The sequence below is a fragment of the Gouania willdenowi genome, chromosome 16 (genome assembly GCF_900634775.1).
Source record: "Gouania willdenowi chromosome 16, fGouWil2.1, whole genome shotgun sequence".
In the NCBI taxonomy this organism is placed as follows: Eukaryota; Metazoa; Chordata; class Actinopteri; order Blenniiformes; family Gobiesocidae; genus Gouania; species Gouania willdenowi.
The window spans coordinates 6,667,246-6,685,551 of record NC_041059.1 but is presented as its reverse complement, the minus strand read 5'-3'; the positions used below and the strand labels follow the sequence as shown (position 1 = coordinate 6,685,551).

At 37.0% G+C, this 18,306-nt stretch overlaps 1 protein-coding gene across 1 annotated transcript in view; it reads left to right on the top strand.

The window, feature by feature from the left end:
• The window catches only part of LOC114478330 (mannosyl-oligosaccharide 1,2-alpha-mannosidase IA), a 310,653-nt gene that overhangs the window by 908 nt on the left and 291,439 nt on the right, over nucleotides 1–18,306 (top strand). The window lies entirely within an intron of this gene.

The window sequence follows — 18,306 nt, the reverse complement described above, 5'->3', positions numbered from 1 at the left end:
AGCACATGTGAGTAAGCTCTGTAGTGTGGCTTGTTTAGATCTGGGTTAGGACAATTTAGGACAATTTACTTAATCGTGGAAGTGAAACAAGAGGACAATTATGATTAAATTACTCCATTTCCCGCCTAAAATCTGCGTCCCACTACAGATAAACTGCTCCGTATTTGGCCCCTGAACTAAAATAAAACTCTTAATTCGGAGACATGATTGACATCTGACCTAACCTGACTGTCTACAAGTATATCAATCAATCAATCCATTTTTCTTGTGTTATGATGTCAAAATACTCCACAACTTCAGAACACACGAGTCTAAAAACAACCCAACCCGTTACCCTGTAAAAATGTAATTATAATAGCAACAGTGAATGTGATTCAGAGTCTATTGTCACGCTCCAGCAGTGGGAGTGTTGTTTGGCTAAGCTGCTGTCAAAGAGCAGAAACCAGTCCCTTTCACTGGATACATTTACGCTGCAATTTATTTTTTATTTTTTTGCATTGTTGAATTAGTTGCTCTTGGGTTTGTCGTGCAGGTAGTCCATGACTTTATCCAATTTGGCACCAGTTACACACAAATGCAAAAGCATTCATTACCGTTTTATTGGATGTGCACATATTAATAACCAAGGGAATTAAAAACTCATTAACGAGAATGGACTGTAGTTCTGGTTCAACAGTGAAGCCCAGTAAAGCAGGTCAGAGGTCAAATATGCAGCAGTTTGAGCTCATGCATACCACATTATGTGCATAAAAAACAAATAATTCCAACAATAAATGACAGATATCAGTTCCTACAGGATTTTGATTTTTAAACATAATTTTTTTGCACAACTTCGAGACATTTTTGGGGTTGTTTAAGAGAAATAGTCAGAAAAATTGATTATCTTCAGATAACTTCCTATTAAAAATGTTTGTATATATATATATATTTATTTTTTTTCAACTCATCATTCAATTCAATGCCTTTTTTGTCATTATATAAAGTATAACGAGATAGGTAGCTTCTCCTTTACAATGCCGAACATGTTAATAGAATATAAACATTACAGTTAGTAAAAAAAAGTGCAAGTTTTTCATTAACAATGTAGGGATAAAAATATAAATATTTATAATAATGAAGAGTTGTAGTATAGCATTTAAGTGTGCTTTTTAAGAGGATAAATTACTGGGAAAACAGGATTTTTTAAAGGATGAAACCCTATATAGTGATGCCTCAGGGGTTTGTGCATCACTTAATGTCAACATAATACTTGTGGGTACACGTATGTAGTGTCATTTTTGTTATTTTCTTTCTAAAAATGGAAATGGATTATTCAGATTCGGTATCAAACTGGGTTAAATTTCCCCCTGAGAAAAAATTAGTTTGACACTTCGGGACTAATGTTTCTAATGTAATTGTCACTTTGAGTAGAATCATCCCGCGGGCCGGATTAGATGCTCTGGCGGACCGGATTTGGCCCCCGAGTTTTGAGTTTGACATGTGCAGTAAAGCAAGAAGTTGACTTTAAAACCTTTATACCAACAGAAAATTACTATTAGCGTTAGCTATTCCAGCACTGTTATAGCCTTTAAACTCTATAAAATCAGCTTATATATTTATTTAGCTCGTACACACACACACACATAAACAATGCGACTGTGCTGTGAGTCTTTGGCCAGCAGCAGCTTCTTAAGTTGTGTGCCAGACTCTGTCGGGGCCCGTGGGTCCAATAAAGGCTCCGAAGCCGGAGCGTCTTTGGATCGACACATCTGTCCCCACTCAGGGCGAGGAAAAGCAAAAAAGAGGAGGATGATGATGATGTGTGCTGGGGGGGGGGCTCTGTTGTCACTCCTGCTTCCCCACTGGTGTCACCCTCTCACATGTTGCTATAGCCTAAGGTGATGTGCTACGTGACGACTGAGGTGTCAAAGGATGGAGGAACGGAGGGATGAGGGGGTGTTGGGGGGCCTATTTGCCCTCACGACTGAATGTCAGCGTGACTTTGTTTGGCTGCGCCGCTCAGCTGAGCTCGGCACAAATCCTGCCTCTGGGGTCTCACAGTTGTACAGGGAGAAGTTATTTACAGCTTGTCCTTTTTTGCACACGTTATTTTTGCAGAATATTAATTATGCTTCTGGGTAATAAGTGTAGGACAAAATGAAAAAAAGATGCTGGAGAGCCAAAGTTTTGGAAATGCTCTCTTGCCCTGTGTGACTTTCTATTTGTATGTCTGGGTTATAGCCTTGGGTGTGGGTGTGGGTGTGTGTTTGTGTATTGTCCAACAGTAGAACCAGAGAGTCAGTTGTGATGAAACTGACTACATGGATATGTTTTGGTGTTTGTTCTTGTCTGCCCACTGTGATGCTTGAATAAGGTAGAATAGATCTTTATTTATTTTTTTTATTGTGAGTGGTTGAGCCGGTTTTGTGCTCGCATACAATGGTAAAGCAGTCAGAGATAGATAGAGAGAGAGAGAGAGAGAGAGAGAGAGAGAGAGAGAGAGAACATCCCACTCCCAAAGCCAACAAAAAAAGTCTAGTCCATTCAAACTGTGAGTGGGCATCAATTTCTCAAAGACCAATAACTAGAAAGTAGAACCCCCCACCTTTTCTCCCTCTGTGTGCCTTCACTGCCAAAGTAGGGTGTGAAACGAGCAACAATGGCTATGTTTACACGAGAGCTTTAATTCACCTTTAATTCAGAATAAAAGTAAAATCCTCTTTAAAAAGATTAAAGATCACCTTGTAAACATCTAATTCAGAATGAAAATGGCCATTCCATATTAAACTTAAATCAAAGTAAGTGGCTGATTTTAATTCCGAATGGAATAATTACTTGATTTTGTATACATTCATTCCGCTTTAAATTAATAGTGTCACGGTTTGAGTTTACCTCCATACTGAGATTATAACCCTAACCTAATCCAATAAACAAATAAAACACGTGTCCAGTCACTTTGAAAACAAAAATAAACAAAATGAATTATTTTTTTAGCAAAAAATATTTTACGTAAGTGTGCATGTGCGCGCATGCACATATGTGCGCATTTACAATCTCAGTACAATGCACGTTCGGTACATGACATCGGTCGTTCTGGGCATGCTCATTCTGTCACAATGACGCACTGGTGACGACATAATCCAAGATGACCGCCCGAAGCAAGCATTGGACTTGAGTCGAGACTATTTGAATAATAAGAGCCTTAGAAGACATGGATATAAGGAAAAGAGTGGAGGGATGGAAGCATAAACATGCAAACATTCACGCGGACACATTACACACACAAGGACAAGGCAAACAAAACAGCCTTCATCGGGAGCTCTGCACATGGTTACATAGCTTCACAAATGTCGTGCATGTTGTCCAAATGTTCTACTTCCACTCACCAGCCTGTAGATGCAAATGTAATTCTGAATTAAACTTAACGATGAATTCGGTGGCCGGTTTATTTTGTTTTTGATTCCGAATTAAATAACTCCGCAATTTTGTGAAGACTTAAGTTAATTCCGGTCATTCTGCACATGCGCTGGTGATGACATAACCCAAGATGGCCACCCTGACTGGGGCCGAGGCTATTTATTTAATAAGAGCCTTGAAAGACATGGATATAAAGAAAAGAGTGGATGGACGGAAGCATAAACGTGGTCATTCACACGTACACACAGACTTAATACACACACAGACCTTGGCAAACAGAACAGGCTTCATCGGGACATGAAGCACCAGAGCTTCACTAATTATGCACGGATCATTATAAAGTTCATTTTACACTCATCATCCTGTGTAGTGGAGGTAGAGCAGCCGTTTCAGTAACCGCTGGCTTTGATTGACCAAAGTACGGTTGTCTATCTTGCTTCTCCGCTACTCTATCTCCATTCTCCTGCTCAGCTGACAAAAGTGAAACTGTGTGTTGTTGAGCTGCTTCTTCAAAGCTACAATTAAAATAAAAATGAAAATAGTTCTTATGTGGTCTTTTATGTTGTAGCCGAAAAGAAAAGGTTTGTTTTGTTGTTTTTGTCCGATAGACGTGAACACGATTCACCCCCTGTCCCATCAGAACCTTTCCCAACCCCCAGACCTAAAGCGGAATTTAAGAAAGCCAGTAAACGTGTTTTCCATGTAAACCTCCACTCGAAATGAATGTAATCACAAACAGAATACTTTAATTCCCGAGTTAAAAAAAAAATTGTAACTGTAGCCAATGTGTGCCTTCACTGCCAAAGTTGAGTGTGTGAAACAAGCAACAATGACTGTCCGATCACACATCAGCAGTGTTTAAAGGCTGCTCCATGAGTGAATGTCCTCAGACGCTGGCACAGCTCGCCAAAGTCACCAAGGTGCTGCGTAACGCATCCAGAAACTTCTGCTAATACAGACTTCATTCATTCATTTTCCTCCACTGGCCCAGAGCAAGACAAAAGGTGCAACGTTCTATTAGTAATTCTCTGATATTATGGTTTAATGTGGAGCTCACATGAATACGTTGGTGCCTCATTGGCTCTGGAATAATCTACCGGGCCGTGTTATAGAAATATGTGCCCAGAGCAACCGGAGGGTGTGTTACTCCCTGCATTCAGTGAAGTTAGAGCTACAGGAGTAGAATATCACCATTATATCTTCACATCACACCAAAGAAGATGATAGTCAAAGAGCTCTGGAGATGTAATGCCTTTTTCTTTGCCTGTGGAGGTGAATTCCAAGTGTAGAATAAGAAGATTGGAAAATAAGAGATTGTGAGATGTAACGTGATGCATAAAGAGGGATTAAGTCCCACACAGGGAAGGCAGATGAACAGTTTACATGTAGTGACATCAGTGTGTATACATTACATTGTTTCTGCCTGTTTTTTTTTTTGTTTTTTTTAAATGTAACCCAGTTTGAAAGTCTGCAGCTTTCCACTGGGAGTTATTGTGCGTATAATTCAATGGTACGAGCAGCATCTCAGCTTTGGCTATTTGTAAAAAAACAAACAAAACAGAATCAGTTTAGTGTTTCACCTCACTAGACCTGCAAGCAGCTCATTTGCTGTTTGCCCTTCCAGATGAGTAAACCTTTAGAGGATGATTTATTTTTTGGGTCTCAGGATTCAGACGTTTTTTTCTTCCGACACAATACGAATATTGTAACCTTGTGTATTGGCCAGTACCGATATTCATCCAGTATGATATCTGCATGAATCATCCATACTTGAATTGAATGAAATAAATCAAAAAGTAAATGAGAAGACCCTGAAAAAACCATTAAGAAACCCAATAAAAACAACATATCATAGATTTTAGATACAGGCCGAATCTCGTTTTTTTTGAAACATATGAAACCGATGTCCGATTTCAATATCGGATCAAGACACACAATAATAAACACACAAACATTACAACTACAGACATACTTTGTTTTGCCATAAATCGGACGATACCATACAATTCCCGATTTGCATATTCCGATACTAAACCATACGATATACATCGCAATGTGTTGCAATATCAATAATTACAAGTACAAAATGGTATGAAATGCAACTTATTTCATTTTTTGAAACTTGCGAGAACAAATAAATGGTAACTAACTCTAATTCAAGTACCTATATCAAGGTCCGACGTGGTTCACTGACACCTAATGACTGGGCGTTTACGTGCTATGCACGTTAGCGCAATTAAAATACTTTTTTTCTTTCAATAAAAATGATTTAAAAAGATCAATTTGGACATTTCTAGGATCGATACGATAAATGGGCTGTAAAATATTAAAATGTTATATTGCTGAATCGTTTTTTTCTTACACTCTTCGTGGAAACCAACATGACAGTTCTGCTGATAGGCAGTATCGCATAGCTAACCTCTATTCCTCTGAGCAGCAGTTTATCCAGTGGAGGAAATTTCCTATGAAAAGTGAATCACAATCTACATTCTTACAAGGTAGATGAATACAATTGAGTGGTGATGGCATTTCCACACTGTGGCTAAAAATAAAGCACTGTGGGATCTTATCATTATTACCAACTGCATTTATTCTACATAGACATACAGTTTACGTAAATGCTGGTTTTTTTTTTTTGTCAGAACATGCATTTTCATTGCTACATTTAGGAATAATGGATAAAACAAGATAAATGGTTAAAACATTTGGTGTAATGTTAATTACCACAACTATCAGATGAAGATATATGTTCGATTTACATAATAAAGTCGTAATTCACTTGATATTAAAACCTTTTTCCTAATACCTAAAATTCAGTATTTACAATAAATTCAACAGTTTAGGAAGGCTACACTACACAAGCAAACACAGGGACACACACGCCTCAAAGCGTCAGAAGAAGGTGGTCTTGAAATCCCCTCACAGCGGTAATGACCAGTGAGCTGGGTGACCGTCTGAATAAAACGCTGCCGTTAAGCTGGCGCCTCCTGGTTGGCCTTGAGCTCCATGACCTCCCTCCGCCCCTCGTTCCCCCGCTGTCTCCTGCACAAAATCAGGTGTGCCGAGCAACCGTCAGGCTGAGCTAGGAGAATGGCAGCCTGCTGAGTGAGAAAAACTAAATGAGAATAAAAATCTTGAAGAAAAAAAGAGGCTTGCACAGTGTGTGTAACGCTGGTCTTTGTGGATGCTGTGCAAATGTCAGTGGCTGGTGTTTGCCTATCTTCTTTGGTCTTATGTAGAGGAGACTAGTGCACTGGATATTGGTGTATTGTGCAAGTCAGTGGCAGCTGAGAAAGAAAGCATCAACCTGTCAATGGTGCAGGATGGACAGTGGCATTAAATCATACTACGTTTCTCTGCTACAACCTTTGTTTTAGTCAAATACCTTTTTCTAGTTTCTCAACCTTCTTAACCAGTAGGCCAGAGGTGTCAAACTCATGTTAGACAGGAAATTGAGTAATTTAATCATTATAGTGCTCTAGTTTGCACTTCCACTATTAAATAAATGATAAAATATGTGAAACACCGATAATATCAAAGCAATAAGTGACCGATATCAGTCCCTGCAGGATCGTCACTTTCAATTTTTTTTATTTTATTTTGTGGAATCATTTTTATAATTAGTAAATTGGTATTTTAGGGAGATTTTTTGGAATAATTTGAAGAGAATTGCATGAATTTGGTGGAATTCAGAGCAAGCATGGAGAAAAATGTGCTCTGCTAATACTGTGGAGTTTCATTGAATTTGTGAATAATTTTTTAGATATCTACAGCTGAATTAGTTGCTAATTTACAGAATGATTCATCGTTTCTCTGACGGGCCAAACTGGATGCTCTAAAGGGCCAGATTTTCCCCCCGGGCTTTGAATTTGACACGTGCTGTAGGCCTTCATGTTTGTTTTTCGTTAGTACCGGAGCGTATTCAAGATTATTTAGGGTTATTTCGGGTATTAAAAAGCAGGATTCAGGACAAGATATCAGGTTATCCCACAGCTAACATCCATCAGAGATGGACAAGATGGACAGGTCACTATCATGAAGAAAAGCTTTGACAAATACGTATCTTCTTTTTAGAAAAACAAACAAACTAGGTGAAAGCTTAGGGTTTGGGTTAGCTAACAAACTGAAAGCTAACTTTCATTGTAGCCAAGTAACGTTCAAACGGGGGTGCAAACTCCCCAACAGTTTTATTTAGCTAGCTGCTAGCAGATACCCAATACAGGGTTCCAGTGGATTTTTAAAAAGCCTTAAAAGGCATTAAATTCATGAATCTATTTTTGAAACTCAAAGGCTCCTGGAGTATTTAAAAAAAAAATGTCAGAATATTCAATAAAAATTTACTTTCTTTAAAGAAACATGTCTAAAAATGTATTCTCGGCTATGTATGCACTATTTAAAAAAAAATAGTGAAAAACTCAGCAACCGCATTCGGTATTTGGCCAAGCGTTTATATTTTATTCGGCCACAAATTTTAATTTCAGTGCATTTATAGTCAAAACATTTTCTCTCTTGCTATTTCAATTAACAAGCGTGTAATGTGGAACCAACTAATTTCAAACGTTAGCCCTGAATTTAAGTGACGGTTCTTCCTCATGATGCTGACTTGTGCGTCTCATAAGAAGTGGCTATGGCCAATTAGTTTTAAGTTTGAGTATTTGTAGCAACATATTGAAGGCATTCCTCACTAAGAACAATATACGGCTGCAAAATGCTTTGCTGAGGCTTTGCAGTGTTCCTAGTTAACCATTATCGCAGTTTATTGTGATGAATTGGAGTCAATAGGCCAAATGCTTTTGCCCAGTGTCTGCTTAGTTTGTCTCTCTTTAATCCTTTTATTCAGGTTATTGGTGCTTTTCCTGCTTTTTCCTTTTGTTTTTGGTTCAGACTTTTGTGATGAAAAATGTTGTTTTTAGGAAATGTTATATCTAAAGATGAGAGTTTCATGAAATGTGTTTTTTTTTTTTTTTTATTTTTTTATTTAGCTGTTTTGCAATCAAGAGTTTGTTTTTGTCATATTAAGCATACATTCTAAATAGTGGAAATACAGTCATGTTTATAGGGTGCCGAATGTAAAGTTGTGCTTGCTAAAATAAACGGTAACTTTTTGCAACATTTAGCAAAAACCACGTTTAAAAAATGTATGTAAATTTTTTGATACTTTTGACCAGATTTACAGCAATATTTGTGAAATATTTTTTTCTCATAAAAATGTAATATCAATGTTAAATATTAAATCTAAATGTTGACTCTAAATCTAAATGGTAAATATTAAATCTAAATGTTGACTCTAAATCTTAATGTTAAATATTTAATCTAAATGTTAAATATTTAATCTAAATGTTAAATATTTAATCTAAATGTTAAATATTACTCTAAATGTTAAATATTAAATCTAAATGTAACATTCAAATCTAAATGTTAAATGTAAATCTTAAATGTTAAATATAAATATTAAATTTAAATGTTAAATATATATGTTAAATGTAAATCTTAAATGTTATAGATCAAAATGTCAAATCTACTTGTTAAATATTAAATCTAAATGTTAAATATCAAATCTAAATGTAACATTGAAATCTAAAGGTTAAATGTAAATCTTAAATGTTAAATCTAAATCTCAATGTTAAATCTCAATCTAAATGTTAAATCTGAATATTTAGCTAATATGCAAATTCACTGGCAGTATCAAAATAAAATCTAATTAACGAGAATGAGCGCTATCAGTGGAGTGGCGTCACTGATGGTGGACTTTACTGGAAATTCACGTACATTTTTAAACAGGGTTTATTGCTAAATATTACAAGAAGTTGCTGTTTATTTTAACGCGTGCAACTTTACCATTCCCATACATGTTTCTATTCATGCCTAAGGCCTAGTATTCACCCAGTTGAGTTCTTTGTAAGTGCATGAAATATTATGTGGTAGCTTTACCTTGATCTTTGCTATCTGAAGCTGAAATTAATGGTGCTGCATTTTGAAACAAATTCTGCTGCCATAGTTGAATGAATACCCGCTGACAACCGCTGGAAATGTCGCTTACTTTTACCTTTATATTCCACACCGTGTAAATAGGTGACCTTCTGCCTGCAGAGAGAGTTTATACAGTCCGAGACCATAACGAAGACCTTTTTTCCCCAAGAATCTATGTCCATAAACTGTTCACTGAGACGGAAGACTGTAAGATAGAAACATGAGAGCCCAGCAGAGAATTCTAATATTCCTGTGGGTGATAAAGGCTGATTAAGCTGTACAATATCAGGTCTTTTACCCCAGGCCATCACAGCAGGAAACAAAGCCAGTGATCGGTTGAAATGGAGAGGGGAGAAAAAAAAGGGAAGGATGTTGGGATAAAAGGGGGAGATATGAGCTGATGTCGTTCTGCTTTCAAAGCAGTTTCTTTTCCCTTTGCATTCTCTTTGTGGCGGGGGCAGTCGCTGCAGGGAGAGGTTTTCTGTTAAGGCATGCTTTTCTCCAGTTGTGTGTGTGTGTACACGTCTGCACGTGTGTTACTATGCAGATAGTTCTTAGATGTTCCAAGGCTACTTAATACAATTTTTAGGGTGTGTGCATCATAATGTGTGTGTGTTTTTTGTGCGTGTGTGTGTCTGTGTGTGTGTGTGTTTGAAGCAAGTCAAGGATTAGATCACATCTTGAATTCATAAAAGTACCCTAAGTGCTCTTTTCCCCCCAAGAGACTGCTCAAGCTCGCTCAGTTCATCCAGAGCTGAACAACTGTGGTGTGGTGTGTGTGTGTGTGTGTGTCTTTGGTCTGTGTGGTATTTGTAAAAGCTGTTCCTCAGATGTTTTAAAATCACTCCCTTGTGGTTTTTTCTTCTCTCTACGACAAGTCCAGAGGTGAAAGTAATAGATTACATGTACTCGCGTTACTGTAATTGAGTTGCTTTTATGAGTACTTGTACTTTTTAAAGTTTATTTCTAAATCAGTAATTTTACTTGTACAAAAAGCTGAGAAAGGTCTCGATGTCCCGCCTCTACTTTTCTGCACGCGCATCGCGGAACATAACAAGGTCGCATCGGTTCGCGTTGATATAGGTCTAAAGGTCAGGTAAGGGCCAAAATCATATTTACCTGTTTGCTGGGCGATCACGGCACTCATTTCAATTTGTATTGGGGTATCTAGGATGAAGGCGGGACTTATACAGTATACATTCATTTATATGAAAGACCATCGGTAGTAGACCATAGTAAACGACTCGTTTGGCATTTTTTTTCGCATTTCAAGAGAATCATACATAAACATATTTCTCAGTAACTCCAGATATCAGCTTTAAGTGTGTTTTAAAAGAAGTAAAGTAATTTCTTACATTTCTACACCCAGCAGTTACTGAGTAAATTATTATTATTTTTTTAAAAATTGATCAACGGACATTGTGAAACTACAAAAAATGAAATAACCAGACATCAATTAAATGCATCACATCATAGCTGACCAATCAGATTAAACGTAATGCACGGCGCCAAAAAACAGCATTGAATGGAGGTTATTTTCTCAGTTTTAGAGTTCATAGATTGAGCTATACATAGAGCCTGAGAATTTTTCTTTTTAAATTTTGAATTTATTTAAAAAAGAATTGTATATTTTGACAAACCTTTTATTTTATACAGATGCGTTTGTGGAAAATGAATTACTGAGTTAGTAACTGAATTACTCTATAATAAAAGTAACTTATTACCAAGGAAAGTAACTATTTGCGTTACTGTTAAAAAAAAAAAAAAGTTGCTATATGTCAAAGAATTCAGATTTTTTAGATGCGTGTGTTGTGAGGTGCTTCATTAAATTTGAGCTGCTTACAACAGATGTCGACAAAGTCTTCACTCCTGGATATAATGTGCACTTCACGTGTACGTTGTTGTTTTTGACCACAATTAATTTAAAGCAGTGTTTGAATCGCCACCTTTAAAAACTTTTCATCAGACTCACCATCTCTGCTGCTTCATCAAATCTGTCATGGTTGTGTGTGTGTGTGTGTGTGTGTGTGCTGGCACATGTGTAAAAACACTGGCTCTGATTGGCTATCATGAAACATGACGCCGTCTTAGCCAATCATAATCGCTCACCTTGTTTTTAGCCCACCTCCTCACTACAGCTGCGTATGAAGCCAGAGGAGCTTTGGATAACAGTTTATTCAATCAATACATGTAACGCACCGTATTTAACGTTCAGTAACGTTAACGGCGTTGTAACGACGTAAAAAGTAATTCGATTACCCTGTTGATGATAAAAAAAACGCTGTTACCTAACGCCGTTATTTTAAACACTGCATATGACATACCATAATAAAGGTTATTCAATACCAAATCAAGAACATATTGATCTATTTCTCAATATGTAATATGTGAAGAGTTATACTGGTTTAAGGGATGATACCCCTTAAACAAAATTTGTCATTGCGCAAACTCAAAAATCTCAAAGTTTTCATGAGGGGCACATTTGGCCTGTGGCCTACATGAGATGTTTACTGTATGCAAGGGAACCGTGGTAAGATTTAATACCAAAAGTAAATGTGGGGGGTGAAAGTAACTTACCTTTTACTTTGAGGACTATGTAATTGAACTACTTTTTACTTGTACTTGAGTATTTTATGTATGTCTTACTTGTACTTGAGTACAATTTCAATCATGTAACGGTACTTCTACTTGAGTAGGATATATCAGTACTCTTTATACATCTGGTCTGCTCTGTGCTGCACTGTGCTGATGTTTTTTTTTTTTACCCAGTTCATGATAAAAAACAGTTGTTTCGCAGAAATTCTCCTTTGTTTGCTCCTCTTTTTCTATGTTTGTACTGTCCTGACCAATCAATTTGTCTGCTGCACACACACACACACACACACACACGGTCTGCATGCATGTTTACTTATCCACTGCACAGCATTGCAATGGTTTCCTATAAACGCACTGAGTCACAGCCACATGTTGCCATATTTGACCCACTCCGCTTTAAAGTGGGAAACACTCTTCCTCATGTTGTTCCTGAAAGCTGAATTCCACTTCTCTCAGATTTTGCCACTCGGTTTCTGAAAAGTCTTCTTTACGTTATCGTCATCATCTGCTGCTGCGATGTTGCAGTAAGTTCCAAGGTTGCTCATTTATCTTGAGTTTATAGTTCGGCTGACATAATGGGGTCATTGTGGATTTACCTCCTAATCCTGGCTCCTGAAGACCTGTGATCTTTGGTAGAAAAACACACATTTATGCTTGACTTGGATCTTCTTAAAATGCATTACGTTACTTTTTATAGCAATGATTTTTTTGACCCCCTAAGTATCATTATACCATGCATTTCATTATTACCATTCAGGCTCATTTATTCCACTTGATTGACATTTAACTGCATATATTTTGGGAACTGCAAACATATGTTGACTCTTCCTTGATGTAATGTGTGTAAATACTTTAAATAGTCCTAAAATGATCACCACTTAAAGCCTTCACTATTGTGCTTTTATAAATGGTGATGTATTAGTGACCGAAAGAAGGCGGTGCATTTAAATAAAGCAAAAATAAATGCAAAAACATGAAATAATACACTTTTTAGTACTCAGTTTTTTTGGCATGTAGTTGTTGCAAAAAATATTGCATTTTTAGTGTAAACCTATGACAACATATGCTGACAGTCGAAGGAAAAACAAAGGAGAAGAAATGAGAAATGTGTTTAGCAATCATCTTAACTGTGTTTTTTATGTTCTGAGAAGTAGTGAAAGCAGTGACTCATAAAACAAGTATTTTAATTAAAAATAAGCTACAAAGTAAATATTGTTTTAGGTGATATTGTAATTTCCTATGTTGCCAAATTAATTAATATAATGAAAAAATAATACTATTAATACATATAGTCATTCAGTTTTTCCGTCCATTTTCCGCAATCACTGAAAATTGGAGCCCGTAGCTATGTTGCTGTTATTGATCACTTTCAGACTCTTTTGCATTATAACTGATGCCAGTGCTGCTAACATCTGTACAGCACAGTTTGAACCTCATTCCAGAATATATCAAGTTTTTAATTTCAATAAAATGAAAGCATCACCATATCTACTCGCACAGAGGCAAGAAATCTGTTGCTTTCTTTCTTGTATACAATGTAGACATTGCTTATCTGACATACTGTATCTACATTATATAAGTATAGCATACTATAGTATTATAGTATACCATAGAAGTATATATCTATGAATTATTAGCAAGTGATATAAGCCTATGTAATACATTAACCATTGATGTTCAAGTGACAAGAAATGTTGGTTATGTGGTTAGGACTTTGTGTGCAGGCCTATTTGTTGTTGTGTATTCTTATGTTTCTACCTGCATTGCCCTGCTCTTATTGTGTAACTTGAAGGTCTACAAAAATAAAACATCTCCATGTTTTACCCAGTGGGGATCCTTCCTGGCCCCAGTACGCCACAGGTCTTTCAATAACATCTCAGAAATGCTTGATATTAGCTGCAAATGAAAATGCCCAGACACGCAACCTGAGTGGTTGACTGTGTTTTGGCAAGTCGACCCCGTTGGGTGTTCACAGTGACTGGCCCGTGTGCATTAGTGAGTGTGTTCATGTGTGAGAGTGTGCTCTCTGAAGATTGTCGGGATGAGAGGTCCATAGACGGCATTGTTTCGCTGCAGGCCCTGCTTGATATCTTTCGCTAGGTGCCGAGTAAAATTGCCTTCACCACCTCAGCCGCCCCCTCCCACCGCTTCTCCTCGTCCTCCTCGGGCTGACTCTAGAAATAAGGGGAGGGGGTTGGGGCTGAGGGGGAGAAAGTGGCCTAGATGTAACCGGCAGAGAGTCTGAGCCCTTGCTGAGACGTAGCCCTCTGCCTTTATGCTTGCCTAATTGGTCAGAAACAATATGCATGGCTGTGCACATGGAGGAAATGGCAAAACATTACAGTACGCACCAAGGCGGCTGGAGTACTCCCAGATGTGGACCTTTATTTTATATCTCTTTGCTTTTCTTTGTGTAGCCATAGTTGTGATTTTTGTGTATTTTATGAAGCCTCTGCACTGTGTTTACTGTTTTTCTCTTTCTCCATTCCTTCCTTTGCTTCTTGGCCCTTGGAGGCTTTAGTCGTGTTTACTGCCAACTATCTTCTCCTTGGCATCACTAGCGACTCCGAGCCAGCGCTGGCTGTCTGGCAGTTGCAGATTGGTGTGTCTGCATTGTTGTTGTTGTTCCGTGGAATACATTTCAACCTACTTTCAACATGACTGGATAATGCTGTCAAGCTGTTGACCTCCACTTTGGGTGAATCCTGCAAAACAATGTCATCCTTTATGGCGGGGGCTTTTTGTGTGGCAAGGCTCAGGTTTTCCGGCAGAGTGAAGACATTGAGTATAAAGTGCTTTTGCTGACTGTTTTCATGGTCAGCAAAGTAGTCGTGTGACAATACATCGATTAATTACGCGGTTCGACACGTGACGATTCGATTGCGTTTCATAAATCTTAAAAATGGATTGTTTTTCATAATAACTAAATGACAGGAACACGACTGCTGCTCGCGGAACGAAAGTGAAAGAAGCGCATGCCGCCCGGATACATTAAGGAACGGACCAGGTGAAGGAGGCGATGGTGGCAGCTATATCTTTAGCTACAATTACTGAGCGGGAGATTCACTCATCTGGATCCTATGATTTCAAAGTTGGCCAGAGGTATCTCTGCATTCCTGGTATTAATGGCTCCTTGTCGGGCACATTTCCTTCATGGTGGTACGCCGCGACCGGCTGGAAGGACAAAATATTTAGTTTCTTGTGGGATTTACGCTGCTCTTGAAGAACTCTTTATTTTTTACTAAATAAGCTAGCTTTTGTGTCGGTTCAGATTGAATTAGCTGTATCAGCTAATATTTTGGTTATTTCTATATTGTTATATTTATTTAATTTGTAAAATGATTACTGTTGGATTTAAGATAATGGTGATACATCTGTTTGGTTACTTTAATTAATGGATACTGACACACATAGCTTGTTTAAAAGTATGAAATAGCCACAAAGTGAGGAAAAAGAAAGCCTGATTAGGGGTGGGGGGATGCATCGAAAATCGTGATAATCGTTGATATCGTAAAAATAATTGATTAATCGAATTGTGGCACCATTAATCACAATCTAATCAAATCGTGAGGTTCCTTAGATTACACTCCCCTTCAGCAAAGTGCTGTATAGTGTTTTCTGTGAGTTAGGATGAAAATGAACCTAATTTGCCATTAATTAGCCAATGCTTACAAGACCATTTTAACCGGAGCTTGTACTGGATTTTGTTGACCAAAATCTGAAGGTAATTTCGTTTGCCTAAACTGTCTATAAAAATAATAGTCCTGATGACTAAATTTTGACTAAAATGACAGTAAGTTTCATTTTAGACCATAACTAAAACAAAATCAAAATAATGTAGATAAATTGCGTTCCTCGTGTCTTATTTTTTCAATGGTTTAAAAGTTGTTTTTTTTCACGTCTTTGTTAAGCAAAGCAAGGTAAGAAGACATCCACATGGAATACATATAGTTTTGTACGAAAAAAGAAATCTTTAAATCATTAAAATCAAATTTGCTGTCATTATTAACACTGAACCAAACTTTTGGTGGGTAATTGATTAACATATATATTTTTTAACTGCATGTCTTGGTTTTTTTGTGTGTGTTGACCTGGTTCGAGACACTTTTCCACAAGATGTCCCAGAACTTTTAGTTCAGGGTAGTTATATTACACATAATCAACCTCACAGAAAATAGAATTGGTCCAAATGGTTTATGATTTTAAATTTAACAAATGTGTGTTGGGTTTTAATATTCTACAACCCCAACATGGCGGGGGTTGAGTATAAAAAACTTCTGCTGACTGTTTTCATGGTCAGCAAAGTGCTGTTTAGTGTTTTCTGTGAGTTAGGAGTAAAATTAACCTCACTAGTGATTTTCTCCTTCTTACGCATCGGTGGGCGATTTGCCATTAATTAGCCAAATGCTTACAAGACCATTTTAAACCAGAGCTGGGTGTAGTTGTTCATTAATATCACAATTAAGTCCCAAAATCAAATGGCAGCAATGTTGCTTAGCACTAATTAGGCAGCCTTATAGATTTCTCTCATTTCCTTCAAGGTTGGCTGATGGGCCAGTGAGATAATTACAACTTTCCTCCATTTAAAAGATGGTGGGAGGAAGTAACAAAATAAACTGATTCAATAGCCTCCTGATGACTGTTTTTTTTTTTTTTTTGTGTGCGAGACCAGCCATTTTTTGGTGATCATTAATTGGATAAAAAGTACCAGTAACAGGCTGTTCAGTGTTTTTCTTCTACAGAAACAGAAGAAATGGGATGGGAACATTTTGAACATAGACATGTCATCAATTACCTTCATCTAAACCTGTCCATACAATATTATCTGATCATTTTAAGTTGGAATTTGTTTGAGACTTTAAACTGTTAAGAATATGATAAAACCTCATAATGTTTAAACCTTTAAATTATTATAAACGCAACTATTATATATATGTATACACACAGTGTGTATATATAAGTATATCCTCCTTGCAAAATAAAGCAGAAGCAAACAAGCGAATTAAATACCCAGGTAGCTAAACGTGTGGCCCAACTAATGGGCTGTGGACCAGAACCTGGCCGTGGATGATTTGGTACTGGGCCACAAAGAAATTAGTGTTGAAAATTGTGTTTAAATGAAATGTATTTTATTTTCAAGGATTTTGCGGTACTTTTGTGCTCACTTCTCCCTCACTTGACAGAAACCTCTTTTATCATCTAACACAGAGATACAATGGTGACAGTTTGCCTCAACAACAGGAAATGGGTGTAACTTGTTATATCCAGTGTCAGATGTAACTGTGGTCGATGCTTTTTTTTTTTTAACCTCAGACGTAATGTTTCAGATAACTGACTATGACAGCTTGTGGACTCCAGCACTGCGTTAAACTGCTGCTGAACTCATTTATAATAAATCCGTGGTTGGTTTGAACTGTTTATGAAAAAAATATATTTTATTTTTCTTTCTTGTTCATTTTAGGTTTCATTCAGCTAAAAGAGTACGGTATATTGATGTTAAGTTCATTTTTAGCTAGTGCTATGAAGAAGATTTTGTCATTTACTGAGACTATTACAGTTACAGCTAGTTTTTCTTCTTTTTTACAAACTCATTTACTTGTCCATATTATTCATAAACAATTTGGATTTCTATAGGGTAATGTGGTGGTTAGCAACGGTTACTAATAAATATAGGTCCCCAAAACCAGTGTTCATTTTGTTGACAAACATTTTTCATCATAGTTTTTGTTAACTACATTTTTTAGGTCATAATAACTAGATTATAACCGTATTTTTCGGACTATAAGGCGCACCGGATTATAAGGCGCACTATCAATGAATGGGCATGACCGGGTCTATTTTCATACATGAGGCGCACTGGACTATAAGGCGCACCGGTTTGTTATTATTATTATTATTATTGTTATTAAGACGCATTCAGCGAAACCTAATAGTCAGATAAGTCAAACTTTATTCAACTCATTAACAATAACTCTCAACATTGTTCAGGTTTAACACATAAAATACAGAACAATACACTCACTTTTTCAGTTCAGTATGTTGAAGCACAGTACAGGTACATATCACTCCACGAGGCACCTGACTACGGTAGCCCTAAAGTCCCAGAAATCCACCAAGCAGTGCAGCTTCATAGTTTACTAAATAAGTTGTACTAAAACATTTTGACATATTAATTTCATTCATAAGGCGCACCTGATTATAAGGCGCACTGTCGATTTTTGAGAAAATTAAAGGATTTTAAGTGCGTCTTATAGTCTGAAAAATACGGTATTTTAAGAATATATATATGTATTAAAAATACATTTATATTTTGGTCGACTAATAAAACCTAAACTATAATTTCAT